The following is a 12,860-nucleotide window of genomic DNA, read 5'->3' as shown; positions in this document are numbered from 1 at the left end:
CGAGCCAGGAAGGACTCGAACCTACAATCTTCTGATGCGAAGTCAGACGCGTTATCCATTACGCCACTGGCCCATAGAACATGCACTTACACTCCACCACAGAGAGCTCTACACTGCTACCAGTAGTACACTTCCCCATCTAAATTTTCACAGCAAGAAACTTGTGTTTCCTACTATTTTTATCAGGTTTAAAATATCATCTCCTTAAAACAGAAAAAGTGTTGATGTGTCGTGCTGAAATTCCGATTGATTTTGAATTCAAAGAAAAAAGGTTTTCTTCCAAAACACCATGAAATTGTCACATCTTGCAGACAATAGGTGTATTCCATGTTGAAAAGAGAAGAAAGAAAACCATGGAGCCTTTTACAGGTGTGAGGCTTCTTCAGGTGTGAGAAGACCTCACAGTCGAAACGCTGTGTTTCCGTTCTTCTCTTTTCAGCATGCAATAAACCTAGTACTTGTTCCTTTGCAGCCGAGGCATGCTGACGTAGCTACCCAGCTGAACATCTTGCAGACTCTACAGTACTTCTCTCCTGTAGAAGTAAAGCAGGGCTTGCTGGGTGAGCTTTTGCTCCGGTAAATTAGGTCACGTGTCATGTTAAATCACTTCTTCTAAACACAACATTTGCTGGTGCTAGCTTTCCCCATGAAAAGAGACATTTCCCTTACAGTACATGACATATCGTTTTTTTTTTCTATCAATAAGTATAGAAATAAAACAAAAGAAAAAATGTTGTCGCCAAAGAATGCAGCTCTGTCGCCTTGGGGAGGTGTCAAGGGCATTGAGCTCCATGAGAAGTGCCAGATAAATGCCATTTCTCATCATTTCTCTTGGCGTCAGTTCTGCTATTAAATGGGAAAGAGGCAACGGGCTCAGAGATTATGTTAAGTGCACACCGAGCGCAGATGTGTCCAAGTGTCTGTAAAAGTGCGGTGCTCCCTAGTGGCTTAAAGTGCCTGCCTAGTAAGCAGGCGATCCTGGGTCTGAATACCAGCTGTGCCTCTCTCCGTGTCTTGTTGTGCCAAATGTATCATTTCAGACAAACATGTACAGCTTGGTTCAGTTTAATGCAAGAATGCATTTCCTTTCTGGAATAACTTGTTTCTGAAGAAATCCATACATTTTGTGAAAGATGAAATCAATTTCTTGGTTGTCAGTGAAAAAATATTGCTGGCTACAAGAAGCGCAAACGATTGTTTTCTTTGACCATAAACCTGCAAATGTAGGGAGCACAAGCGGCCGTCAGTCTCTGTGGAGCAATCGGTTAGTGCATTTGGCTGTTAACTGAAAGGTTGGTGGTTCAAGCCCCTCTGGTATGGGTGTCTCAGTTTTTCCAATGTAAACATCATCACCATCGCTAAAGAAGATGGCGCAGAAGGCTCCACAGCCAAAACGTTGTGCTTCTTTTTTTCTCTTTTCAGCATGGAGTAAACCTTTGCTTTATCCTTTGCAGCCTAAGCATGCTGATGCAGCTACCTTTCTCTTAACGCGCCTCAATCATTATTCACCAAAACGATCAGCAGAATAAGTCGCCTTTGTGGTGATGTCACTCCTCTGCTTCACAAATGTCCTTAGTGACGGGCCATTTCTTTCTGCCATTTTTCCGGAGCGGTTATTGATTGCTCCATCATTTCCCTCTTACTTTCCATCACTAGATTGAAAAAAAAAACAGAAACAGGCTGACAGGACGACAATCAAATTGCAAAAACTCATCAAAGCACTCGATAGAGTATTTGAATCCACAAGTAGCTACGAGCAACTTTGTCTTGGCTTGCATGAATGTCGGAAAATGTCAAAAAGAAAAAGATGGTGGCTTTTTCATATTCGTTCTTTTATTTTTAGCTCGTTGGCTCTTCTGTCCATTGTCCTCCTGCCTGGCTCTTGACCTGTGACTGTCTGAACGCACACAGTAGACTTTCATGCGGGGGATTTGTCCTGAGCCTCTGTGAAAGACCCACCCACCCCCATAAATAACTGCTCTAGAAACACATGAATGCAAAACTAAACCACAGCTTAAAGAGGACCTTGTCATGACCGCCAGGCAGTTAAGACCAACTCTTAAGCAATCTAAACAGCACCAGCAGCGGGTGATTATTAACAAACGCCGCCGCACGAGTTAACCCACCTGCACACACTCCACCGTGCGGTACGCAGTGCTATTTTTACCATCTTTACCTGCTTCCCGCTGGTATTGAGTCTACTCCTTGAGAGCTCTTCCTGGCGTTTTTTCCATTACCTCGTTTATTCTGGATATTGGACTCTCCTTCTGCCTTTTCGACTTTGGACCTCACCTCTCACCTCGGACTGTTTGCCACCAGTGTTCTCCCTGGATTACGACTTACCTTACGCCTCTTGACCACGAAACAAAGCAAAGCAGAGCAAAACAAAATGAACAAACGAAAACCCTCACGTCCCGCACTTGCATATAACGCCGTTACTTGCCCAAGCGGTATTGTACGTCATCCTAGCACTGCACCCCGGGGCGTACGGTATATGGGAACGAGCACACGCCACGAATCGTCTCGAATCACTCCCTACAGCTGTAAGGCACCTTGAAGCATGCACCCCCAACATTCTTCTTTGCGCATCTGTGAAAGGTAAACTCTTGAGCAAACTCTGAACCAGCTCTAAGGAAACTAATCCGATTAGATGTTACTTTGACTCATCTTTTAAGGGACCCTTGTTAATTGGAGAAATCAATGATTTCGAATGAATTCTGTATGCGTTAAAAGACAGCTATACACAGAAAACATGCAGGACACTGCTCATGATGTTTCCCGAGCCGAAACACAGTGCGTTTTTTCAAGCCATTTGACAAAGCCCACCCACTGAAAACTGCAGCAGATCGTGTAAAGACGTTCAACTTTGTAACTACTGCACGCACGGGAAGCAGAATAAATTCCTCTTTTCAAACTGTCAAAGGTTTGCTTTCCGAACGCCGCAGGACATTGCACAATCTCTTTTGAACGGGGACAAACGATTTCTTATGGGGCGCAGTAAGTACTGTTACTGTCACTGCTCGATACCGACGTTGGCCCACTATACCATGTTCAGCCACCGCTAGAAAATGTATGGCTCTAGCACCAGAGCAAACAACAGGAGGGCCAACGTCGAACGGGCACACGTGTCAGACATGGAGAGCGATGAGAATGGGATTCAAACCCATGTCTGCAAAGCACAATGGATTAGCAGTCCATCGCCTTAACCACTCAGCCACCTTGTCAATGAAACTGGGCTGTCCGGACATGGGTTGGCGCGCTCCAGATGATCTTTTTCTTTTTTTTCCCTCGTACTCGAGGGCCATTTTCCTGTTCCACATTCGATTTCAACATTTTCCTTAGGAGATGTCAAGCCAGCAAGCCACTGCTGTGGTTCAGTGGCCAGTGTGGAGTTCAGTGGCCCTGTTGTACACAGAAAGCACATTGAGCTCCTTGGACATGAAAAGTTCCAGATAAAAGCCATTTGTCACCCTTTCTCTTGGTGTTGATGTTGCTATTGTATGTAAAGGTGGCAACATGCTCAGCGAGCAGGCGGAGCACACACCGAATGCAGATGTGTCTGAGTGGTGTGTCCAAGTGGCTGCAAAAGGATAATGCTCCTGGGGCGCCGGGGCTTAGTTGGTTAAAGTGCCTGCCTGGTAAATAGGAGATCCTGGGTTCGAATCCCACCGGTGTCTTCTTTGTTCTGTCTTCTCAAACAGAACTGGTCCTTACAAACAACTGCCTACGGCTAGACTTGCAAGTATTCATTTCCTGTCTTTAACCCGACTTGTTTTTCTTAAAATGGATGCAACTTGCAAAACATGAAATACAAACCTTGCTAATCAGCGCTGGCGGCTGGCAAAAAAAAAGAAGTCAGCAATGTTTTTTTTCTTTAACCTTAACCCTGCTAACGGAGACGACTTAAACGACCGAGTCTATGCAGCTTAAACGGTCCGCACGTTGGGTTCTTAGCTGAAAGGGTGGTAAATCACGCTCACCCCAGTCCTTAATCTTTTAAAGAGGATACAAAATTGAACCTAGTCGCCACATCACATACATCCTGTTCAATGATAAAAAGGTAACATCTATCCTCGCTCCAGAGTAAATCTCACGTTGAGGGCATCTTTTTTTTCACTTTACCGTGAGTCGGGCTCGGCTGCACAGAGGCGAGAGCAGAGCAATGAGGTCACGGGGACAGGGGAGTCACATGCTGGCGGTTTGAATACGTGGAAGATCACTGAGGGATCCACAGTATGTGGACCCTCCGTGCGCCATCAGTCCGCACTCCGGACTCTGAATCCTGCCATCCGAGTTAAGATCTCGGCGGAACCTGAGGCGCAGTTCCTTCTTAAAACGTAATCTGGTGAGCATTTCTAGAATCGTACTTGTATAGATGCAGCCTTTAATGTGTTGCTAGGTTAAAATTGATAACTTCTTGAACTTCAGTAGGCAACTGCCCTCTTGATTTCGGATTTAATTTCTTTATTACAGGGGCGCTTTTATGAAGACAGAGTCATGTTCAGGTACTTTGCTTGATGGAGGAAGCTCATTTCGGACTCTGTGATCTGCTCACCTGGAAAGGTCTGCTGTACTACTACAAGAGAGAAGTAGAGTCTGGAAGAAGGGACAATTTTATGATGCTTTGGAAGATCATGTTTTTTTTGTCTTTGAAATCGAAATGAATCAGAATATCAGTGCAAAAGACAAACTCTTGGTTTGGTTTAAAGAGATATGGTTTTAAAACAGACGAAATGCAGAAAACAGGTGTTTCTCACTTTTGGAAAAGAATGGACCGGGGGTAATATTTTACTAGTTGCAGTGCTACAGTGTCACACCAGGGCCAGTGGTGCAATGGATAACGCGTCTGACTACGGATCAGAAGATTGCAGGTTCGACTCCTGTCTGGCTTGGGTCGTTTTTATACGCATTGGGCTACTCCCTAAGTAGTCTGTGCTACTTACTGCATTGTAATCGTACCCAGTAAGAGATTTCCTTCATGTAAATGAACTGCACCTGACAGCTTTAGAAAAACACCTGGGCTCAGTACGGTGCTGAGAGCTCAGCGTTGCTGTTCTAATTAGCACGCACTGCATCGGCTATGAACCCGAACTTTTCAATTATTCCGATCAGTAAGTCAACACGTAGTCCACATGAACGGTAGAAATATTCTCTTGTCTGTCTCTTGTTTGTATAGAACTGAATGTCCCTGACAATGTACTGTTAGTTTTAATTGAAGAACGGCATTTGTGTTCAAATATACCAGACAAGTTTACGTAACTGCCCATGCGACACTCAGTTGTAATTAGTCAAGAAATAAAGTCGAACAACAGCTGCGGGTTTGATTCTGAACGTATGAGATTGCAACGCCTTTTACTTCCATTGACAAATGATAGAGATTCGAAGAGAGATCCTTCAGACCAGCAAGCAAACCCACGGCTATTTCGGTTTTCTATCTAGGCAACGTTGGTGTCTGCAATAGCATACATGAAAGCGTGCTGCAATTTCTGTGGCTACATTTGTTGCACGTCATGCACAGTAAGAGTGTTTCTAACACCAAATAAAAAGTCAACAATTAGCGATCACGCCTTCTCCTCAGTTAACCCACTGAAACCCTTGCTGTTAACAGTTCTTTACTGCGTGCTTTAGGAGCACCTACATATCGTGTCGGTTCTTTCAGCTTTATTCATTAGGTTTTCAAAGGCATAAGCAGAGCACCAGAGGTGCGAAGGCAAAGTGTGTGGTTATCTGAAGAATTGATGTCCATGGCAGCGGGTCCAAGCAATTTCGCATTGTTATAGTACCAGGAAAGGAGAAGCGGCACTTCGCCTCTGCCGCACAGGCACAAAGCGACGTGCGGCAAACGCCGGAGTCGGCAGGTTTCGAACCTGCGCGGGGAAGCTCTAACGCATTTCGAGCCCATCGCCTTAACCACTCGGCCACGACAAAAGCGAGCCCATCGCCGCCGCATTCCTCCTATAATCAAACACGGACTGCGAGGTGGCTGCGGAAACCTTTTTAAAGTTGCTCTCCGTTAAAGAAAAATACCTTTCACAAGATACGTGCCGGCAGACAGACACGCCTCAGAGGGTTTAAGGCTGGCTTCACGTTCAAATGATAAAGTCCCCCCGTCCGGATGTCAAAATGCAACTTTGGCAGACAGAACAAACATCAACAAACCACAAATGTGGACAAGGATTTTACAAGCTGCACCACACTACACTTTCAAAAGCATTTACGTTCGTGTTAGACGCAGGACTTGCCTTTGATTTGCGCGCTTACGAACGCCATGGAAAACGAAACAAAACTAAAGCCCTCAGCTCCTGCACGTGATTATAATGCCGTTACGTGTCGAAGCAGGAATTTACGTCATCCTGCTGCTGGTGTCTCGCTTGCGTTTCGGGCTGAGAAAGGGACGCGTCACTTTAGGCAGGGGGCGCTGGAGAGAGGAACAAAGGGCGCGATGAAACAAAATACCGAAACCCGGGATCTTTAGATCTTCAGTCTAACGCTCTCCCAGCTGAGCTATTTCGGCGGTGCACAGAGCCCGCAGCCACCTGCTCCAGCCTTCCTGTGTTGCGGCATGAGCGCACCAAGAGTAGCGGGAGAGTGTTGCAGGAACGTCACTCAGAAGGAAAGCCACCCAGGTGTGCCCTCTGAGCTCTGTCCAGGGCATCTTCCTCGCATGGACTCCTGCCTGCGACGGGCAGGAAACAATTAGCAAGAACAGAACAACACCCCATGGGTGTCTCATGACCACACCTTAGGTTGTGACACGTGCAGGTGTGAGGGGTTGCCGGGCTACTTTGGAGCAGAGCTTGGGCGGAGGGGGGGCGGGAAAGCAGACAAAGAGGTGACACCTCAAGGTCTGTACGATCACAGCTCTCCGCCGCCCCAGGCTTCCGCTCGATAAGCTGCTGGACACACCCGCCCCTCCTCACACAGACCGTGGAAAAGCCCCCGAGTGGGAGGGCTCTCTCTTCCTCCCAGGAGCTCTTGGACGCACAGACAGGGTGCGGGGAGCCGCCGCCTGCAAACACGGCTCCAGGCAGGACTCCACTCCGTAGGAGCCGCAGAGCAGAGGAGATGGGGGCAGCTTAGCTCCTGTGCAGAGACCTGAGCTGCTGTTGCTGCAGACGCTGTCTTTTCTGCACTCGGGGTAGGAGTGAATGTTGAGTTGCCCTCAGAAATGAAGCAGAGCACTTCAACGGCACGGGTGTGTGTGTGTGTGCGTGCGCCCTGGTGATTCTGGGAGACAGATCGAACCTGGGCTAAAAGAGAGGAGGCTTAGCCCTCTTCCATTTGCTACTTCAAAGTTGTACAACCCATTTGTATCTGCTAGGCGGCGCAGTCGTCGTGCACAAAGAACGCTGTGAAAAGCGTCCAAAGCAAGTCATTCCGAGTTGGTCGTTTGTGTTTTCCGTTCAGACGCGAAATGCTGAAATGATCTCTCGGCTCCTCGGTTGTCATTTCTGCTCCGTAAAGGAATCACAGCACGCGTCGCCTTCCAGCACGCTGGGTCCGGACACGATGCCGGGGGTCGGCGGGTGCGATGTCTTCCTCGTTAGTATAGTGGCAAGTATCCCCGCCTGTCACGCGGGAGACCGGGGTTCGATTCCCCGACGGGGAGTAGCTTTTCTTTTACCTCCTTAGAGAAAGGACTGCCTTTCACTTCTCTGTTTTCTAACACAGCGTCGTGCACCTTTTCATTGCTCTCGCTTTCAGAGCCTCCGCACGGCACACGACTCGACATCAGGAAGCACATTGAAGTGAAAGCAGGGAGCACTGCGACATGCACTGTGCAGATCCCGCCACACTAAAAGGTGAGTGGGTCTGTTCGATGCACAAAGAACGCTTTGATAAGCGTCAAAGGCAAATCATTCCGAGTTGGTCGTTTGTGTTTTCCGTTCAGACGCGAAATGCTGAAATGATCTCTCGGCTCCTCGGTTGTCATTTCTGCTCCGTAAAGGAATCACAGCACGAGTCGGCTTCCAGCACGGTGGGTCGGGACACGATGCCGGGGGTCGGAGAGAGAGATGTCTTCCTCGTTAGTATAGGACCTGTCACCTGTCCCCACCTGTCACGCGGGAGACCGGGGTACATCAGGACGCGCATTGAAGTGAAAGCAGGATGCGCTGCGACATGCACTGTGCAGATCCCGCCACACTAAGAGGTGAGTGGGTCTGTTCGATCACAGCGCTAGGCGAATCCCCAATCCCCTTTTGTGCATGGCGACAGAAGAAGTCTGGTCTGTTTCCGCCCGGTTTCGATCCGGGGACCTTTCGCGTGTGAGGCGAACGTGATAACCACTACACTACGGAAACTGTGGTCAGATGTGCCCAGCGGCCCAGCGCTGAGCTTCACCAATGCGATTCAGCTGCTTCCAGTGCCTTTATTGGGGTGCGCTGATGGACCGTGCTCTCTCTCCAGAGACCAGCACGCCTGTCATGGACGGAGCAGGAAAGACGGCGCCACATTCTACAGCCCTCTCCACGCAATCGACGAAATCGGGCTACTGAAGTAGAGAAAATCGCCTCTCCAGAAAGTGCAAATATCATCTTGGAGAGTATAAATCCTATTGCCGAAGGTCAGCCCTGTCTACCAGAGTGACCTTCCACCTCCTGCAGCGATGGTCAGCTCGTCTCACACGCGAGAAGTTTCGGCTGGAAACAAGCGCCCCCTCTTCTCGCACGTTTTGCACGTTGAGTAGTTTTAATGTGGCTCCTTCGTACACAGTGCTGATCTTTTGGAAAGCAGGAGGCAAAATTGACACGTTCCCATACCGGGAGTCGAACCCGGGCCGCCTGGGTGAAAACCAGGAATCCTAACCGCTAGACCATATGGGAGTGCACAACCCTGCTGTTCCGGGCATCATGCAAGCAAACTACATAAATATGAGAAAACACGCAAGAGAGTTGTCACTCAGAGTGTCGAAGGGTCGATGTATACTGGGGCTCAGTTGAAATGCAACGTCAGGACTTTTCCGAATTATGTCACACGAAGAGAGCACAGCCTTTTCCGCCCTGCCACGTGTGTATCGGTAACTCGCCGTGATCGTATAGTGGTCAGTACTTTGCGTTGTGGCCGCAACAACCCTGGTTCAAATCCGGGTCAGGGCAGAATAGGGGCGTCTGCTTTTACTACTTGCATGAATGAAGGCAAAAAAAAGCCAATCGATGTGAACGAACGGCGCTTTACAGAGGAGTACTGCCTGACTGGATCGTTGATGAACGACAGAGGCCACCCCGACCTCTTCTCGGGTTTCTTCAATGACTTACTAAGGATCTTCTTCACATTCGCCCATGCAGGGGAAGCCAGTTACACCAAAGCAAACGCAGGAAAGTGCATTTCATGCAGAGACCAGGAGGGACCTGTTTACACCAAGAGTGGTCGGAGTATGGAACAATGCGCCCAGCCCTGTTGCTGGAGTCGATTCTTGATTAGATCTTGGGCTCACTAAGAGGCCCCCACTGGGTACTAATCTTTCTGTTGTTCTCGCAGGTGTTGCGCTGCTTTTGAGCCGATAGAGCTCGTCTTGGTCTGTCGGGACAGCCCAATTGCAAATGATCGGCTCCAGGTACAGAAAAAACATGCGTTTGGTACAAGAGTGCATGAAGGCACCGGAAATACATTGGGAACAAATGACTGGTGGTTCAAGACCTCTGTGAAGTGCAGGAGCGTGCAAGAAGAGGCTGTTTGCACCCAGTCTCGAACCTGGGACCTTTCGCATGTTAGGCAAACGTGATAACCACTACACTACGGAAACCTGTAGGTTTTGTTGCTGGTGTCTCGCTTGCGTTTCGGGCTGAGAAAGGGACGCGTCATTTTAGGCAGGGGGCGCTGGAGAGAGGAACAAAGGGAGCGATGAAACAAAATTCCGAAACCCGGGATCGAGCCAGGGACCTTTAGAACATACTTTCACGAATCGTTAGAATATGTGCGTTTGATCATCAATTGCATAACAACCACATTCGTTCGACTTGAGCCATCAAGCTCATAGTTTTCAAATCTTGAAAGCTGTCATTGAGCACATCATAGTCTGCAGTACGCCCCGTAACTTGTGTACTTCAACAGAAAGAAGAGCAGACAGCTCCATAAATATGCGAGGCGCAGAGAGTGCAAGGCGAGCCGCACACGTTTCGGTGGCTGAGAGAGGGCAGTTTTTGCTTCTGCATTTCCCAAGTAAGGACGCATGACAACAAGCGATCGCGGTGCTCATTTACGACATAGTGGTGATGAGTTTTCAGTACGTGTTCTTTTGAACGAGCAATGAGGTTGCTGCCTTGGACAGCTGACTGCACGCTCTCATTGTGCCACGTGATGAGTATTCACCAGGCTCGTTCAGTCATTAGTCACATTCCATCGTTTGCCATAAGCAGATGCTGCAAGGTGATGTGGATATCAGTCCCCAGTCTTGTGGACGAGGACAAAAAGAGCACACAAGAGCTCAGCCGGGAGTTGAACCCGGGACCTCCCACACCCTAAGCGAGAATAATACCCCTAAACCAATGAGCCACGGCAGCGCTTTCTATTTTATTCTGTCAGCGAGCTTGAGGACGGGGGAGAGGCGTCATTCGCTCGTCCAGTCAGACCTTCATCAATAAGTCAAGAAAGCCGCAATTACACGACTGCCTTGCAGACGAAGGGCAGTGAACTGCACCCGGTAAGAGGGGAACAAGCGGCACTAGGCGACACCGAGGCATGAGCCCCAGCGAGGGGGGTTAGCTTGCATGGTACAGCGCTCGCTTTGCATGCGAGAGGTAGCTGGATCATTTCCCACATCCTCCAGGTGTGTGTTTAGAGCTTGATGTGCCGAAAGGTGTCTTTTAGCCTGTGGTCACACCTTGCATGGAGAGCGTCATGCAGCTGTCAATCATTTCGCAGCCACACCCCTCTTCATCTTCTCTCTGCCTTAAGCGTCTCCGCCACTCTCTCTTGACATTTCATGTCAGCATGTCAGAAGTCCGAGTGACGTTTTTAATGGCTGAGTGAGGGCACGATGCTGAAGCAGAGAGGCCACTTCAGCCAGAGAGACTTGTGCTAGGTGAGATCTGAAAAACGGACTCGCAACAGAAACAGACCAAAAAAGTATCGGTGAGATCAAAAGGCAAATGCAACATCCAGCAGAGGGCGTCTAAAGATTAGGGAACGGGCGACTGAAATCCATATGAGGCAAACTTTCCGGCTGTGCACTGCAGCTGGCCTCGTTGGCGTAGTTGGTCGCGCGTCAGTCTCATCATCTGAAGGTCCTGAGTTTGATCCTCACACGGGGCAGTGCTGCTTCCTCTCCTTCTCTTTTCAAACACTTGCGGCAACTGTTCGCTCATAACCACGTCTGGACTGCGTGACCTTTACACGGGGGAGAAGCAACGCCGCATCCCTTTTCTAAAGAACATTCACATTCAGAAATAAGTCAAGAAATTTGCCATTACTTTTGCTGTCAGCCTGCCCATGTTGCCAAAGAAAGATTCACTCGGCGTCAACATGACAGAACAGCGATCACTTGAAAACACTGTTCCACACTCCGTAAGCAAGAACTTCAGTGTTTGCAGTCACCCGATATGCCGATAGTCAAAGGAGCACAAAACACGAAGCGTCAAAAGACAAAATGAGTTGATGGAAAGAGCGTTGAATTGATGAGCACAAAAGTTCAGCTCGTACAATAGGCAACGAAGGTCCCGGCGTCATCATCGCACTTGAAAGGACTGCCTTGCAGACTAAGGGCAGTGGGAGGTTGCTGTTTTGAGATGGAGGCATTGGGATGGTGGGCCAAGATCTAATCTTCTTAAGGAATTCTTCATCGTGAAAGATCGGTCCACAGGTCATCCAAAGAACTTTCAAATTTTTGGGACTCTTCCGGAAGGGAGTGAAGTGCTCAAACACATGACATGCCCCCTTGATCTCACATGCACAATTCTGCTGCAACATGCACAGCTACCGTCCACACCAGGCAGTGGGGCTTCAGCAGAATTTGCTACGCCACCTGCAATTACATATCCAGCTGCACACATATACATGGCCCCTCTGTCCTTTTCAGGATCTCAAAAAAAAGCATAGCGTGGTTTTCCTGCAACCTGATTGACCGCATCTCCCTCAGAATGTGCCCCGTTGCATTCATTGCTGAAGCAGGACGGAGGCTAACGGGCATGCCAGAACAGTTAGGCTCAGCGATCTCTCCAAAATAATGCGGTTGTAGTGGAAGAAATATGGTTTAAATTGTACCTTGGTATTTCAAACTCTCTCTAGAATGTTATCCATTTCTATTTTATTTTGACAGGAACTGGCTAATGACACTAGATGAAAAGAGAAGAAAGAAAACACAACGTTTCGGCCGTGGAGCCTTCTTCAGGTGTGAGGGCTCCACGGCTGAAATGTTGTGTTTTCTTTCTTCTCTTTTAAGCATGGAATAGACCTATTACTTGTTCCTTTGCAGCCTATGCATGCTGACACAGCTCCCCACCTGAACTGCTAATGATGCCTGGTAGTTTGTGGTACTTGGGTATTGTCTTATGTTTGCTCAAACTGCATATGTGTGATTGCATATTTTTAGGTATTTTCATATGTCAATATTTAATTCACTGACATTCCTGTATGCTTGGAAGAAAGGTAGATTGGATTTGGCACAGGACGCCTGCCCATATTTGTTGATCATTGTTGGGCTGGAAAAACAATGATAAAAAGTGTATGAAAAAAGCTCTCTCCAATATTTCCCTTCTCTTTGCCATGGTTACACTGCCCGTTCTTTCCGTCTTTTGTCCTTCTACAAAGATTCCAGGGCTCTTTTTCCACCATAATATCAGAATATTTTTTTCTCTTTTAAAGGCTGTAGGTGGGGTGTGATGGACTGTACCACTATCATCGAAGATTTTTTCAGGACACAT

At 48.1% G+C, this 12,860-nt stretch overlaps 5 non-coding genes across 5 annotated transcripts; 2 read left to right on the top strand and 3 right to left on the bottom strand.

The window, feature by feature from the left end:
• On the bottom strand, window positions 1–73 carry trnar-ucg (transfer RNA arginine (anticodon UCG)). Its single transcript has one exon. It is a non-coding gene; the product is annotated as a tRNA-Arg (tRNA).
• Window positions 74–7,537: 7,464 nt separating this feature from the next.
• On the top strand, window positions 7,538–7,609 carry trnad-guc (transfer RNA aspartic acid (anticodon GUC)). The gene has a single exon. It is a non-coding gene; the product is annotated as a tRNA-Asp (tRNA).
• A 621-nt stretch (window positions 7,610–8,230) lies between these two features.
• trnav-cac (transfer RNA valine (anticodon CAC)) lies at window positions 8,231–8,303 on the bottom strand. Its single transcript has one exon. It is a non-coding gene; the product is annotated as a tRNA-Val (tRNA).
• Window positions 8,304–8,753: 450 nt separating this feature from the next.
• On the bottom strand, window positions 8,754–8,825 carry trnae-uuc (transfer RNA glutamic acid (anticodon UUC)). Its single transcript has one exon. It is a non-coding gene; the product is annotated as a tRNA-Glu (tRNA).
• A 2,355-nt stretch (window positions 8,826–11,180) lies between these two features.
• Window positions 11,181–11,253, top strand: trnam-cau (transfer RNA methionine (anticodon CAU)). Its single transcript has one exon. It is a non-coding gene; the product is annotated as a tRNA-Met (tRNA).
• Window positions 11,254–12,860: the final 1,607 nt, after the last annotated feature.

Source organism: Lepisosteus oculatus, unplaced genomic scaffold (genome assembly GCF_040954835.1).
Source record: "Lepisosteus oculatus isolate fLepOcu1 unplaced genomic scaffold, fLepOcu1.hap2 HAP2_SCAFFOLD_225, whole genome shotgun sequence".
Classification (NCBI taxonomy): Eukaryota; Metazoa; Chordata; class Actinopteri; order Semionotiformes; family Lepisosteidae; genus Lepisosteus; species Lepisosteus oculatus.
This window is presented reverse-complemented; position numbering and strand designations above follow the sequence as displayed.